The following is a 16,695-nucleotide window of genomic DNA, read 5'->3' as shown; positions in this document are numbered from 1 at the left end:
GGAGTTGGATTTCACATGTTCCAATCTCAGCCCTATGGCTTGAGAAACACACCCAGCATTTGTGTGTTTGTGCTCAAAATCCTGACAAGAAGAAGAAATGGAGAAAAGGGATTACAGCATAACCACACTCCACCGGGGGGGGGGGGTGCTTCTTCTCTCTCCATACATATATATATATATCTCCCTGGTGAGTGCACATACACTTTTGTAAGTTTTGTTTTTGTCTGTTTTTAAGTTCAAGATTAAAGTAGTACATTAATAGGCTTTGAAATAATATCCTTTTCCACTTGGGAATTGCCTGGTGATGACTCCCACACCTGGTGTGGTGTCTAGGACCCAGTGACCTACCCCTGAATCAATGGTTCTGAGAATCACTTCCGAAGCCATATATATGGAACAGATTTTTAAAAATCCATTATATCATATTAATAGACATAGCCTCAAGACTGCCTGAGTTTACAGAAAACGATAATATAATCAGGAAATCATTTGTGCTTGGCAGGTTGTTCCTGTTGCTTGGGCTTCAGAACCTTGTGGGTTTTATTACTCCCTTCTTCTGAAACATTTCTGGTGTTCAGAATTAGCCACAAGCTATACAAATCCTGCACAGAACTTTAAATTCACTCCATTATTTCCCCATCTCTTAAATTACCTTGTTTTCAAAATTCCAGTGTGGCATGGGGACAGACCTGATTATTCAGATTTTGTTCTTTGCAAAGTTATGACCCGGAGTGGACAGGGACTAGAATAGGCTCACAGAGGCCAGCTGTCTCAATCCTCCTGCAACCCTCTGCCTTGACGATCCCCAGCTCTGAGGGTCTTTCACCATACCTCATAGAGAATTCTCTAACACCAGTCACTCAAACGTGCAGATACACATTGGAGTAATTGCAATTAAATACATTTCTGCCATTAGAGCACCAGGCTTCTGTTTTCACAGACTGACTGGCTCTGGCCTTTGCACTGTCAAAAACATTTCAAACTCAGCTGTAATATCTACCAGTGCCTGAGATTTTTTATTTTTATTTTTTTGGTAGCTCCTAAATTTCTTCCTTCTCTCTGAAATCCATCCTCTTGATCACTGCCCCTGAGAAGAATCTTGATACTTTCATCAGCATATTTTATCAAAACCACTGAGCAGAGAGAGCCATGACAATCACTTGATTCCAAAAGTTTGCATAACCTATAACTGAATATAATTAAGCCTTGAGGAAACCAAGGACTTTAGAGATTTGTGACTAATAAGAACTCTCTCTAGAGATCACACTAAGCCAGGAATAGATGCCCCTCTACTCCCAGTAAAAATCTCTCTTTCTTAGGCTAATGATCCCTACCACTGCCACACTAATTGATAGTCCAGAGTTCCAGAGAGTTGCACTTCAGTAAATGGTCAAAATGACACATTTGGCATTAGTGACTGGACGCTGTCTCTCTTAAGTGCAATCTCCTTTTAAAATAACCGCAGCGAGATAACCATCTCAACTGCTAATTTGCAATTACGGCTTTCTGGTTTGTTATCTATTCTTGTTCTTCAGGAATAGTAAAAAAGAGGAGAGAGTCCAATATTTAAACATTCTGTATTGAATCTCGTCCCCTCAGATGATTCATGTCCATAAACGTGCCTGTGACTCAGCTTTTGGCGGGCACACCTGCCCACACACATTTCCATGTTTATCACGCTGGCTAGTTAGCGTGCAGGCAAAATAATTCTGTAACGAGTAGTCAGTCTATTCTGTCAGCCGTTCTCATGTTAACTTCCATGTCTAATACTGATGGCATCTTCTCTCACTCCAAAAGGCACAGCTACAGTTTCTCTTTCTCTCTAGACAATGAGCTAATAAGGATTTAGCTAATAACAAGTATATATGCAGCTAAGATTTAGCAATCTGTTGTTTGCAGCTTCCTATGGAGATCAAAAAAGAAATTTTTGATCAGAAGTAGGAAACTATGATGGCAAAAGGCAGGCTGTAAAGTTGAATTTGGACATAGATACTCCTGTTCAGGGCCCTCCACCTACAATTAAAATATCCGTTTACCTGGCTAAACTGCAAGGTCAACCTTGTCAAAGAATGCAATCTAGTCCTCAATTCAGTTTCTTCCAAAACGTTTTCTGGCTTTTGTTAGAAGAGGCCACGGAAAACAACACCGATGAATCACAGCAACAACCCACACTTATGACTAAGAGCCATATTTAAAGGGGAAGAGCTGAAGGTAACACAGAATAGCGCGCCTGTTCCTACACCTCCTCCTTCGCATGTGGGGAAGCTGCTTGTCTGGCTGCTTTATCCAGGTCCACTTTCTTTCTCCACATCTCCCTCTGCACATACTGAAATGTAGGAAAAAGGACAGACCAAGGGAAGAAAGCATGTCTTGATTTAATCAAGCAGTGAGAAAAACGGTAAAAGATGAGCAGACGTGGGGGTGGTAGACAAGGGAAATTGAAGAGGAGGGAAGGAGGAAGAGGAGAGAGTGAAAAAGAATAGAGAGAGGGGGAAAAGAAGAGATCCTAAGAAGGAATAAAGAGTGTTGGGGGAGGGGAGGAAGAGGTCGGGAAAGATACAGAGAGATTCAGAAAGAGAATGGCAGGAATAGGAGGGAAAAAATTAGGAACCAAGTGAAGACAAGGGATGGATCAGGGAGGAAGGGAACTCATCTTAAGAATCCTCCTGGGAACCAGCAGTTAGCGTAATGGCTATGTTGCTGGACTCCCACGTAGTCAACCGTGGTTCGCGTCCCGAACCCGGTGGCTTAAAACTCACGCCAAGCGTGTGTGCGTGCGTGCCCAAGATCCTGAGAGGAGAATGGAGGAGAAGGGATTGCAGCGTGACCATCCCCCCGGGGGGTGATTTCTCACTTTCTGTCTCTGTCTCTCTCTGTCTGTCTGGTGAGCACACGTGCCCTACAGCGAAAACCTCTCCAAAAAAAAAAAAAAGAATCCTCCTAAAAAACAAAAAAACAAACAAAAAAACAACAAAGGGGACAAGCAGTTGGCATAATGGCCATGTCGGGGGACTCCAACGTAGTTGACAGCGGTTCAAGTCCCAGACCCAGTGGCTTAAACTTACACTGGGCATCAAACTCAAAAAAAGGAACGTGACATTTCAGAGAGACCTATCTCAGTGAAGCGTCTCCTGCCAACGTCAAGAACTATGCTCATAATGTAGTTGGTTGTTAAGTCAAAACCTAAAATATTGGGATGAAAGTAGAGACAGAGAACAGGGAACTTGGGGAAAGCAACAGCCTGCTTCCTTGTCCTATCAGTTTGCCTCAATACCACCCATCTCAGTGGACCGGGCTCTGCTGCGCTTTGCTGGTTGCATGGACAGGGCGTGGTGTAAATAAGTGTAGTCAACCTGGACCCTATTTCTGTCTACTTCAAGACCTGAATTGAGCCAACTGACCTACTAGGATTCTGTTCACTGTCTGTTTTTTTCTCAATAATTATTTAACTAGACATGCAATCCTCCATTGCAAGCCCCCTACTGCTATAGGACCTGCAAAAAAAGGTCTGAAGAAAGAGAGGTCCAATACATCCTGTAAAATCCAATGCTGATTTCTTTGGGTGGTTATTTCACAGGTGCTTGTTCCACGGTCAGACTTCAAAGCTGTTTCTAAGACCCATTATGAGACATCGGAAGGAAGCCAATATGTACTAAGCAAGAAATGAGAACGTGAGGTTTGAGGAACCAGATTTCAGTAGCATTCTGTTTAGCCCAACTTTGCCTAGGCTATTTTCCAGGTTTTTATTGAATATCATGTCTTCGTAATATCTCTAGGCCTTGTCTAAAGTCCATCTACTTGGAGTACTTTTTCCTTTACCTCTAACAGTTCAAATGCTCTCTTTCTTCCAGGACCAGCTCAAGAAGTACTTCTTTGGCCTATCATTATTTCTGAGGATCACTCGGATCAGTTTTGAACTTGGAGCATGTAGCACGTCTTCATGCTGTTTAAGCAATGATCTGTTTAGTTGCATTGTTTTCTCTCAGGAGGGGTATAGAATCAACCTGATTCCTCCATAACTTACAGAAAAGAAAACGAAAAAGAAAAGATAGCAATGCCTGAACGGAGGGAAGGAAGCCCAGTGGTCAGCTGCTATGGGGTGAAAGCAAACTGCAGCCTGCGGTGAGCAGAAAGCAGGAAGCAGCCATGACACAAGCGTCTCCTTGTGTGAGGGCACACTGGAGACTAGATGAGGACGAGTAGAGTTTGTCTCCAGAGGAAGGAGCAGGTGGGACACATGCCATGCCACACTCAGAGATGGCATTACTGGGACTGCTCCATTTAAGCTTATTAGCTGTGGTTTGGTCTTCCCAGGCAAACCAACAAAGCTTTGCCTTCTTGGATGATGGAAAGCACTGGGGCCGATAAACTGACTCGAGTCTGCTCAGAAAACTAATAGAAGTGGGTTTTTTCCCTGCTGGTCACTCTTAGTGTGTGTCTTCACTCTTTACTGTGACAGTAAGCCACTCGAGGAGGGAGATTGCCCTTTACACACAGGTATATTTGAGTACACACACACACCCATTTTTGCATTTATATCTATGGCTGTACCTACATGGTAACTGTATAATTACATCTATATAATTATCTATCTATAATCTACTCATTCAAATAGCAGACATTTATTGATTACACAGCTCTCTGCCAAGCATGGAGGACAAAACCTTGGGCCACTTTCCACAAAGTAAGGCACCTGAAAAACTGATATATGAAACAGATCAACTCTGGGGAAAGTGTGCAAATTACTTCTGTTGACTTCAACACTTCCACGTTTCAGGAAGAAAGAAGGAAACACATATACACAGTGAGATGATATTAGTTAAGTCATTGTTTTCTAAATTACCTGAAAGTAGGGATGACTCAGAAATCTTGTTTAGGGGGCCAGCTGGCTGTGTGGTGGTTAAGGCAACTGGATTCCCCCATAGCTAATTGTGTGGTTCCAGTTCTGGATGCAGCGATTTGAAAAACACACTGGACATGCATGCATGTATGTTCCAAATACCAAGAGGGGAATGGGGAGGAGAAGAGATTGAAGTGTGGCCATCCCCCCTGGGTGGTGTTCTCTCTATCTCTGTCTCTAGCAAACATATGCACTTTTTACAAATTAAAAGAAAGAGAAAGGGAAGGGACCAGATTAACATAATGGCTATGTCGCTGGACTCCCACGTAGTTGACTGCGGTTCGTGTCCCAGACCTGGTGGCTTAAACTCACACCAGGCGCATGTGCATGCATTCCCAAGATTCCCAAGAGGTGAATGGAGGAGAAAGGATTGTAGCATGGCCATCCCCCCTGGGGGGTAATTTCTCGCTTTCTGTCTCTCTGTCTCTCTCTGTCTGGAGAGTGCACGCGCCATGTACTGAAAAACCTCTCCAAACAAAAAAAGAGAAAGGAAGGAAGGAAGAAAGGAAGAAAAAGAAACGAAACAAAACAAAACGAAACGAAATGAAACCTTGTTAGGAGAAGGGGGAAGAAACAGAGAAATTCCCAGCACCAACATTGTCCCACTTAATTATTTATAAGTACGAAGTTTGGTAATAGATGAATTTATCATGTGTGTTGGGTAATTCTTATCAGTCCAACCAGGAGCCTAAGTCATGGGTCCCAGGTTCTGAGTCTGAAGCTGAGCTCAGGAAACTGGGTGATCCTGGCTCTGGCACTTTCTCTGTTACACCCACCTGTCCCACAGTGCTTTATTTCAAGTGCTACTTGTACTTGATTATTATCATCTCTCATACTTCCTCAGGGTGTCTCTGATCCTCCTAATGGATAAGCAATTCCTCCAGAGCAGTAGCCAAGCCTTTTTATTTCCCAAGAGATCAGGTTGATCATACAATGGACTTTTATGGATTGTTGCCATCTTGGTCAAATTTTTCACTTTAAATTATTTCATTCACCTTGCTAGAGATTCTTTTTGATAAATACAACTGGTGATCGAGAAAGAACGTGTCATGAAGAGGTGAAGGCCCCTGTTTTTAGTTTTACCACTTCCCATGAGTCCCTGGGAGGATTACTCCACTCCACTGGATATCAGTTCCTTCATCTTCAACACCACCTAGATGTCAGAGGTTTTCTTAGATAATTTTCAACACTTATCATCTTCTATATTGCTCCATGAGTCCTCTACACATTAACACTAATTCCTTAGATTTACATAGTATTACACTTTTCCAAAATTGATCACAGACATTGCCTTATTCCTCACAAGCCATGTCAAGAAGTAAAAGTAAATAATAATGAATGCTCCCATTACACATTTTAATTAATCAAGGCACCAAGAAGGTATGTAATTATATCCTGGTGATGTAACAAATCAGTGGTATAGTTTAAATTATAATCCAAGAGTCATTTAACTCTTACTGTGGTATTCAATGGTTTGCTGTTGGACAGCCTGCTAATTTGACTTAAGAAATGATTATTTCCTTGGGAACCAGCAGTTAGCATAATGGCTATGTCGCTGGACTCCCACGTAGTCGACCGCGGTTCACGTCCCGGACCCGGTGGCTTAAAACTCACGCCAGGCGTGTGTGTGTGCGTGCCCAAGATCCCGAGAGGAGAATGGAGGAGAAGGGATTGCGACGTGACCATCCCCCCTAGGGTGTGATTTCTCACTTTCTGTCTCTATGTCTCTCTCTGTCTGTCTGGCGAGCACATGTGCCCTATAGCGAAAAATCTCTCCAAAAAAATAAATAAATAAATAAATGATTATTTCCTTAGTGTGATTCTTGAAACACAGTCTAGCTATTGAACCAAATCAGAATCATAAAATGGTTTTCCTCAGCATTTTCTATAAATCCAAGCCATACCTTTTGGATCTTCATGCGCCCCCAGAGAGAAGATACCTTCATTAGCCATTTTGGACCGTGTGGGAAAAAAACCAAAGTTGGCATTTGATTCACATTGCATACTCAACTTATTTATTAGTTTTGTCCAAGATGCCTATCACTGAGGCACATGGGACATAACTGTTCCAAGGCAATTAAACCAAATGTCAGTGGTTCCTCCTCTGAACCAACTATTCCACCAGTAAATTACAAACGATCTGATTAAATAAATGAGTCCAGGTAAATGCCCTTAAAGGCACCTCAGAAAAAAATTAAAATGGGAGCCTTGAAAAACCGAACCATTGGTAGAAAGTTGTGTTTCCGTCTTGCCATTGTGATTCATAACCAGTATGAACTCTAACTCTGTATAACTTCCTAGCAGTCAATAATAAGAAAAGACAAACAAATCATAATAATCTATGAAAGAATCAATTCACCGAAATAGTGGACATTTACTGAGTGACTGGCATGCTGAAGCATGGGAAGTGACGGAAAGAGCCTGTTAAATGGATTCGCCTCATCTCCATGTAACATTTCACCTTGGAAGAAAATCCTCTATTAGTCTCGATGCTATCAGCTCTGAAAAAGAAGAAAGTAGTATCCAACGGCTGCTCAAGTTCCTTTAGTTTCTATTTTTCCAGATCCTTGTTAGAACATCGGGTATCCCAAAGGAGCTTTTCATGCAAAATCCGAATGTCATTCTCCAGAAGGTAATAAACGCAAAACAGAAATAAAACAGTGGAAGTGCGCCCACATATTCACATAATTTATACTGAAAAGTATTTACAAACGGTTAGCTAAGCAAACTTACACTAAGCTATTACTCTTAATGAATGAAAACCTATTAACTATAATCAGTCAATTCAGTTGCAAAAGGAAGTAGAAATGATCAGACAAATTAAAATGACTATTAAAAAAAAAAACACTGGGGATCTTTGGTCAGGTTCAAGAAAGAGCAAATTTTAAAATGGCTCCTCCTCAGCAATGCACAGCCTTTCGGAAATTACCCTTTGTGTTATCAACACAGTGACTGACTAAACCTTTTGCTGGTAATGGGTACTTCAGTCAAAACCAAAGACTAGTGTTTTATAGTGCCAGAGGCTTTTAATTTCCTTATGGCACATTAAAACATAGTCAGTCTTTGCCACATTTTAACCTTGTTTAGCATAAATTGTTGCACTTTAAATTCATTGTCTTACATGGTCCACTGGAGATAGCATTTAAAATTGTCACCACGGTACTCCCTCGATGGAAATGTTAATCCCTCCTCCCCATGTAGCATAGAAAAATTTAGTTATAGATCACTACCTGTGTCTAACTCTTTATAAAAGTTATTTGGAATCATTTCACATTGAGTATTCAAGAAATAGAAGTCTGAAGGAAACCTTGATAAAAGTTAAGCATAATGATCTTGTATGAACTTCATGAACTCTTATTTAGGAATGCCAACTGACTGGTAGAGTACCAAAGCCAGTAAGATCGAGGATCATGACCTGTAAGTTCATTTTTCCAATAGTTCCATACCTACATAAATATATGAAAACTAATGCTGGGCTGTGAGCGGTATGGAAGACACAAGGACTGGCTTAGCCAGTAACCGCTCTCCAGCCACTTCATCTCCCTCCTACAGGAAACGCCTTTGTTTGAAGAACCTGGAAGCTCTTGGTCTTCCTCATCCCTACCTCTCTGCAGTCCTTCCTGTCATGTCATAGACAAGCGACCCTACAGACTTATGAGATGTGTGGGAAGTGGGGAACCTGGGGAGTCTAATAAAGGACTTCCACCCTGAGAGAGGCATGACAGGAAGTACTTCTCAAATATTATTGTCCTCTATAACATGCCTGTGGCTGAAAAAGCCACCTTACCACCATAAGAAGCCAAACCTAGGGGTCAAGCTTATCAGTTGAGATTGGAAGAAGTTTTGGTTTTCCAAAGCAGTGCTAAAACAACCCTGCACCTGCCTGCTTTCAACTTCAGATGGTGTAGTATTCAGCTGCCTACAACCTAGTATACTGTGTCCACGTGTAAGTCATCCCTTACCTCTGATAAACTTTGAGAAGATTGTAAGTATATAATACAAGGCAGAAGAGCTAGGTGAGGTGTATGGTGGGGAAGAATCGGAAATAATGACAGAGTGGGGTTAGCTAGTGGTACAGCAGTCACACAACACTATGATGCTGAACTCCATTGTGAAGGTCCCAGGTTCATGACCCAAGATCTCCTTGTACACACAAGGCACATTCATGCAAGCCCATGATCTGGACTGGCGGAGGCTAGAGGTGGATCACAGTGCAAAGCCCCCATTGGGGGGTGTCTCTCTCTCTCCATCATAGTCTCCATGAAACGAATGAATAAAACAAAAGAGATTAAAGATGCCTTCCCTGGGTCCTCGCATCAGGTATGGCTGGTCTCCTTTGCAGCAGATAAGCTGCCTTTGAAGGGGTCCTACAGGCCTTTCTGCATGAGCGAGCTGACCTGTGGCCAGATAATTTCTCAAATAGCTGCTACAGATTAACCACGCTCTGGGTTAATGTTCAAAGGAAAAATACCAAATTTCCTTCTTATGTTTTCGACTTCCTTTGTTAAAGAGGATCATGAATTTGCTTCATTGAAATATGATCTACTTTAATTAAAGCCAGTGGCATTGAGTAAATTAGAACGTAATTGCATTTTCCATGAATTTCACACAGCTTGCATTTTACCAAAAGGAACCTAGTTTCAGTCAACGCTTGTGTGCTGATACCTGCAATCAAGGCCTTATTAAACTAAACAAATCATGCCTTCATGGAAGTTAAGGAAGCATAAATACAAAGCCAATTCATAAAGTTTCTAATTTCTGCTATTTGGAATGAGAGTTTGGAAAGAGCTATTAGTGAAGGAAAACTTCCTTTCGAGGCTACTGCAAAGCCTAGACTGTCTCCATTTCCATAATGATTTTCGCTGGAAGGTGTCAGTCTTCACATCTGACTGTAGTCTCTGTATTTATTTTGAACAAAGTGATAACAATTGCAAGAGAGTGGATGTTTTAGAAAAACAACAACAACAACGAAAAAAAAACAAAACTCATTTTCAGGTAGAAGGAAATTCCTGAATCAGGAGAGCTGGTCAGCAGAAGAATACTCATTTTGAAACGATGTATTCTGAAAACAAGAAACAGTGAAACAAGCCTTTATATGTATGATAGGTCTCTTTTAAAGAGAGAAAGAAAGGAACCTATTTTCTGGGTTGAGTTTGGGCTCTTATATGCCAATGTCCTACATATTTTTTTATGGGTTGTATAAAAACCTTTCTTTTTTTTTTTTTGGGACAGAGAGAGACAGAGACATAGAAAGCGAGAAATCACTCCCCCAGAGAGGATGGCCATGCCACAATCCCTTCTCCTCCATTCTCCTCTCGGGATCTTGGGCACGCACGCACACGCGCCCAGCGTGAGTTTAAGCCACTGGGTCCAGGACTTGAACCGCGATCGACTACATGGGAGTCCAGTGACATAGCCATTATGCTAACTGCTGGTCCCATAAAAGCCTTTCTAATGAGGACAGATAACAACAGCCACCTCATGGAGATATTGCTTAGGACACACACACACACACACACACACTACATCATTTACCTATATCTGTACATCGGTAAATACTGGTGTGATTCATGCACATAGATACAGGTAAATAATGGTAATTATGGTCAGCGCTTATGTTCACAGTTGGAGGTAAGGTTAAGAGTACAAGCATTGAGATAAGAACACATGAACTATGAAGTTGTGAGTTGAAGGTTCATTTGAAACATCTGAGAGAAGAGGACTGAGTGGAGACCACCACCAGCAAGAGCAACGCTTCCTGTTAACCCCCGCATGACCAGTCACTCTTGCTGCTTGTCAAGGTCCCAGATGGCACTCTTACTTCCAGCCAACTGGCCTGGAAAAGCCAGCTGTGACTTCACGGGGGGTTGGGACATGAAACTTTCCACGAATCAGCAGAAATCCACCCACATCAAAAGATCAGTGCCAGCTCAGCCAGAATTGTGCATTTCAGCAAGTCATTTTTGGAATCAGTTGCCGGGGACACATTGTACACACTCACGCATGCGCATGTGCGCGAACCATTTATGCTGGATTAAAAAGATAAAAACCTAAATGAGAACTTAGGAAGAGCCAAGAGAACTCTAGGCAGGTGGGTCATTAGGACCTTTCACATACATAGGTAATTACATAAAACATGTGTCCTCCAGGTTAAATAGAGGGATTTGATAGGAGTCCTTCATTAGGTAGAGATGCAGTGAGAGTGATGTGTACGTTGTTGGTTGTTGTCTGGTTCCTTCTCTCCACCTGCTCACTCCAAGCAGGGCTTTCTTTCTGTCCGAAGGTACAATATAATGATACTTTCTTGGCTACACTCAGCTTCTGTCGTCACTTCCTTCTAAGGGGCTAAATAAATAGCTCTGAGTAAGTAAAAAGCGAAGATCTTCAGAATAGAGATGCATTCTGATAGTCTTCGATGCTGACTATCAGCATCAAACCTGATGGGGTTTGAGCCAAGATTTTTCAGTTTTCTCGCTTGCAATCCCAAGACTTCCAAGTATATGCCTATCTCTGGCCTTATGCTAATACATGAACAAGTTAGTCAAGTACATTCGCATACACATGTTTTCTTCTGTTTTGGATTGGATTTGTCATCTATTAGTGCTTTCCATGTTTGTATCCTCAGACCTATCTCTTCCAAACTTTAAGACATTGTATAAAAACTTATCCGATAGGCCCAGCAAACTTACCCTCTCCTCACATGAATACAGCATCTTCCTGGAGTCTATTTCTTCTGTAGTTATTTTCTCAATGACCCAAACAAAAACCTGGCTGTCATATTAAAATATCTAAATACACTGTCTCCCAAGTGTGTCTTCTCCATTTCCAGTAATGATCTTGCCCCAAGTTCTCATCATCTCTGGACTATTTCAGTTGTCTATAGATGCATCTCACTTAGGCCAATGATAACACATATATACCACGTACAATAACACACTTTGGTAAATCCTCCCTTTTGTTCAGAAAGCTATCTCTGTAAATTATAAAATCTAATCATATCATTCTCTTTGCTGTTTAGGGACTAATACTGTAAGGACTACTAAATCATTTTCTACACTCAGGCCTATAACACACTTGAACACTTAACAGAACAAAGACCATATTCTTAAAAAAGGGGTCAGCAAATGATGGCTAATGGACCAAATCCAGTCCACAACCTGTTTTTCTACAGTCTGGCTGAAACACAGCAGCGCCACTTCCTTATGCATTGTCTGTGGCTCCTACTGCAATATAAGGGCAGCGTCCAGTAGTAGCAGCCCACCTGAAATGTTTATTTTCTGGCTTTTTACAAAGTTTACTAAACTTTGTTCTACACCGCAAGACATCTTCTAAAATCTGCACAAACATCAACAATATAAATCTATATGGAACCCTCGGGCAAATTGATGTCCTAGTTTAGATCCCTGTAGATGGAGAAACAGAAGCATGGAGAGGTTACTTGTCCACAGAGCTCCTTCAGCAACCAAGTGGTGGAGTGAGGCTCTGATCCCTGGTCATTAGGTTCCACACCTTTTTCTCTGACATGCTATAATTACCTTCATCTTTTTTTCATCTCTCCCAACAACCTATTCTCCAGTCTCAAAACCGCACCCTGTCACTTGTGCTCTACACATGCTGTTCCCTCTTGGAATAAAGCCATCCCTAGGACACAACCTCTGACAAACTATGGACGTGTCTTCTGGTCCAAAAGTTAAGTGTATTCCATGCTATTCATGACCAGTTGCTTCTCCCTCCATCCCTCTTTCTCTCTCACTCTCTCTTTCACTACTGTGCTTTCTGACGGTCATCAAGCTTTCACTGGTTTCATTAATTTCCCTATTTTCTGCTCTAGCCTTTAGGCAATGACGACAATGGTTCTAAAGATCTTGCAAATTCTCAGTTCTTTAACAATAGCTGAAGTGCACTCTCTCTCTATTTTTTGCTTAGGTGTCAGGTAAATAATGTCTTCTATTGGGTCATCGGAAAAGTCATGATGTATTTTTGCAGAGAAAAATACGTCATCACTTTTCCAATGAACCAAGACCACGGTTACATTCCACCTCTCCACCAATGATCTAAACTACAGGTCACATGTGCTAAAAGAGTCTCCCAGTACACAGAATCACACCTTGCAGGTGCAAGGAGCCGTGTGCTGAGTGAGTGAGGGAGTGAATGAGTGATCCTGAGGCCAATGAGGGCTGGCTCACACAGCAAGGGAAAGCCTTGATGAAAATAGAAACAGCACAGAAACTGGCAGCTCGCAAAGCGTGAAGCCTGAGTCAGGCCTCATCTCTTACTACATTATCTAACAAATCGTGTGTGTAAGTATCACTAGCCCCCAGACGCCCACAACCACCTCGAACGCTGATCTCATTATACTAGCCACTCATTACATTCACTTTTGCAGGCTGATCTGGAAGAGGCAGACCATTTCCTGAGGTGTAAACACAGCTTCGATAATGCTAACTTTAGAAGGTCAGTCTGCTCGCAGAAGCACATGGGGTCAACCATAAAGATCATTTCCTCATCAAGATGTCTCTCGCTGAAATGAAGACATGAACTGACACATTTGGTGGAAACTGTGGAGCAAAGATTAGGCTGTGTGTGAGACTATCTTCAGGAGCCTTGCCAAGCTGAAGTCCCTGCAGGGTGATGTTTAATTCTGCTCCACACCTCAGCCACCTTTTGGAAAGGTAAGTAAGAAAATGGCAATCTTATGGGAATGTGGGAAAGTGGGAACCAGAATCTCTCTCAGGACCCCGGAGCCCCTGGGTGAGTGCCCTCCCTCAGAAAGTGCCTTCCCCTACCTGGGTGCTATACTGAGGACATCTGCACCTGCTTTGTCTGTTTCTACTCCAAATTCAGAGAGGGTTTTAGTGTTAAATGGGCATTTGGATAGATAGTATGGCCAGTGGATATGGCCATGGGGTTGGAACACAGGTCCTATGTGACCAAAAAAAAAAATTTAGAATAAAAAAGAAAATCTACTATATACAAATAAAAATACAACAAAACCTACATATTTGATACTGCATTTTCATGTATTTTTGTTTGTTTGCATTTTCATGTTCTAAATGAATATTTGCTTTACAAAAGAATGTGTCTTAGTTCTTTTTTGCTTTTGTTTGTTTTTTTTTATGGCTGTCAATAAAACTTTGAACTTGCTATTCTGAAATTACCACTGTTTTCTCATTCAGGAGCCCAATTTATTCTCCCTGCATAAGAGAGTGTATCTGAAATTGTTTTCAAGCAACACAAGTTACCAGATACTTGCCATCTTTTCTGAGGACTGAGGAAAAAGAGAGAGACATACCCAGAGGACAAAGGAACAATTTAAATTATTTAGAGGAGGATGTTTTCTTTGTGTTCAAATTAGTAACACCGGGATCCTCTTACGGTGTCTATTAGAATGGAGGCACATCCAATGATGTATATAATAAAATGGTGATACATTCTTAAAGAGTTTGCCCTGCAAAATTATTTTAAGTAGGTTGAATAAATAGATGGCTGTAGAGGTGAAGGAATTGCCTTTGTAAGTGACAAAATATTCACCAGTGCTCTTATTCCAGAATTTTATACAATATCCAGAATCCCATGGATATTTTTATAATATTTCTCCATCTTGCCCGATAATATTGTATCTGTGATACACTGTGATACACTGGGCTTTAAACAAAACAAAAACAAAAACAAAAAAGAAATAAACAAAAACAAAGAGTAATCAAATGCAGAAGACCATACACTTTTTCTATAAAGGACCAGATAATAAATATTTTTGGTTTGCATGCCTGAGGTTGCTGTCACAACTACTTAACTCTCCCATTATGGTGAGAAAGCAGCCACAGACAATATGAAAACGAATGAGTGTGGCTGTGTTCCAATAAAACTTTATTTACCAAAACAGGCGGCAGGCCAGATTTGGCCCACTCCCTGTAGTTAGTTGACTTCTGATCCAGAAGAATGACTCCCAAGCTCTGGACTCCATACTCCTGGGGGAATGTGCAATTTATAGAACAGGGACTGAAATCCACATGTGCACCAAGGACTGTTCACTGAATGAAAATAACTCTTGGATGCCTGCAATGCTCTGTCCTCAGTGATGTCAATACCATGGTGACACTCAGCACATTGAAAAATAGCTTGGTTTGCCATTGCTGATTGGTCATCAGAAGTTAGGTAGTTATTCCCATGTGAGGATTTACTGATTTTCTGGACAATATAAAATCATAATTCTATCCCCAAACACTGAGAGTTATAGCTTCAGATTTTCACAGGCGATTTGTATGCTTCTGCATTTTTTAAAGCTGTTCTCTGACTTTTAATATCTTTCCTCCTAGATAAAATATGGTAGATTACTCGCCCCAGGCATCTGCCTGAAGAGGCGCCCACATCTGTATTACGCGCACCCTAATACTGGCGGGGGTGTGGGTGACAGCTGCACAGGACTGACTCTGACAGATAGCATCGGGCTAATCATTTCACCAGGAAGCCTTACGAAACTCACACGTAAGATTTCTTCAGTTCCAGGCTCAGCCGGCTCCTGATGAGCTCTCTAACTCGGGAGGCACTGGGGCAGAAAATCCCAAACAATAGGTGATCCAAATATAATTTATATTTGGCTCAGCAAATGACCTTATTTTGTATCAGTTTTACCTTCATAATTATGTTTTCCTTAGACTAATACAATTTGCTGGCACACACCATCTGACAACAAGAATGAGGTGTGCAAAAACACAGGTAGGTGGCAAAGACAGAGTGGGGAAAATTAAAAATTTGCTGTGGATACCTGAACAAATATAATAATTGCTGACAGAGATAACTATGACTCTATATCATCTAAATGATCACAAAATCAAGCAGTGAATGGCCTTTACATTTTATTTGGTTAAAATGTGATAATGGGGACCAGCGGGTGGCGGGGTAGTTGTATCATTGGACTCCCAGGTAGTCAACCATGGTTCGAGTCCTAGATCCAGTGGCTTAAAACTCATGCTGGAGTTGTGTGAATTCATGCCCAGAGTCCTGAGAGGAGAATGGAGGAGTGTCTCTCTCTGCCTCTCTGGCGAGTGTACACAATCCTATAGCAAAAATCTCTCTCTCTTAAAATGATGTGATAACAATGGGTTAAGTAGTTCATTGGTGATTACTCAGCTAGAATATAAATACTAATGATGACAATGATGATAATGGTGGTGACAATGGGAATCTATAAAGCCTGTTTTTCTGATGACTCCAGACAAACTATACCCCCATCACTGCCCACCACAGTCCATTAACAATTTTTTTTTTCTGGAAAGGGCCAACTTAAAAAAAAAAAAATAGAGCTCTGTTGTAATTACTCAACTGTTAAATGAATACGGCTGTGTTCTAATAAAACTTTATTAAGGACACCAATGTTCAAATTTACTACAAGATTAAGTATCATATACTTCTGTTTTGTTGGTTGTTTTATTTTAACCATTTAAAAATGGAAAAACCAATCTAAGTTCTAGAACCATACGATAAGAGGTGGTCCACTGTGGTGGCCCAGGCAGTAGTTTGGGTGCTGTGTGATGCTGAACCACGTGGAAAAGATCTGTGTTCATATTTTGGGTCTGTTTCAACATGCTGGGTACACCCATGATCCTGACTGGTCAGGAGGCTGAGGAGTGATTACAGCATGAAGATACTGTCAAGGGTCCTGTCTTTCTCTCATCTTCCTCTCTTTCTTCTCTCTCTCTCTCTCTCTCTCCCTCCCTCCCTCCCTCTCTCTCTTTAAGGAAACAAGCTTTTTTTTGAAAAAAAAAAAAAAAAAACAAACCATTTTTCCTAAGGGC

General features: G+C 41.4%; 1 protein-coding gene and 1 long non-coding RNA gene across 4 annotated transcripts in view; one reads left to right on the top strand and one right to left on the bottom strand.

The window, feature by feature from the left end:
* The window catches only part of CTNNA2 (catenin alpha 2), a 917,008-nt gene that overhangs the window by 658,503 nt on the left and 241,810 nt on the right, over window positions 1-16,695 (bottom strand). The window lies entirely within an intron of this gene.
* LOC102470604 (uncharacterized) overlaps window positions 13,340-16,695 on the top strand; it is a 12,460-nt gene continuing 9,104 nt past the window's right edge. Inside the window, exons 1-2 of one of the 2 annotated variants that reach the window (XR_003548028.1) lie at window positions 13,340-13,572; window positions 15,556-15,616. This is a non-coding gene — a long non-coding RNA (uncharacterized LOC102470604). The remainder of the gene's footprint in view (window positions 13,573-15,555; window positions 15,617-16,695) is intronic. The other variant, XR_337512.2, reaches the window with a different exon arrangement.

Source organism: Tupaia chinensis, unplaced genomic scaffold (assembly GCF_000334495.1).
Source record: "Tupaia chinensis unplaced genomic scaffold, TupChi_1.0 Scaffold146837_1, whole genome shotgun sequence".
Classification (NCBI taxonomy): domain Eukaryota; kingdom Metazoa; phylum Chordata; class Mammalia; order Scandentia; family Tupaiidae; genus Tupaia; species Tupaia belangeri.
This window is presented reverse-complemented; position numbering and strand designations above follow the sequence as displayed.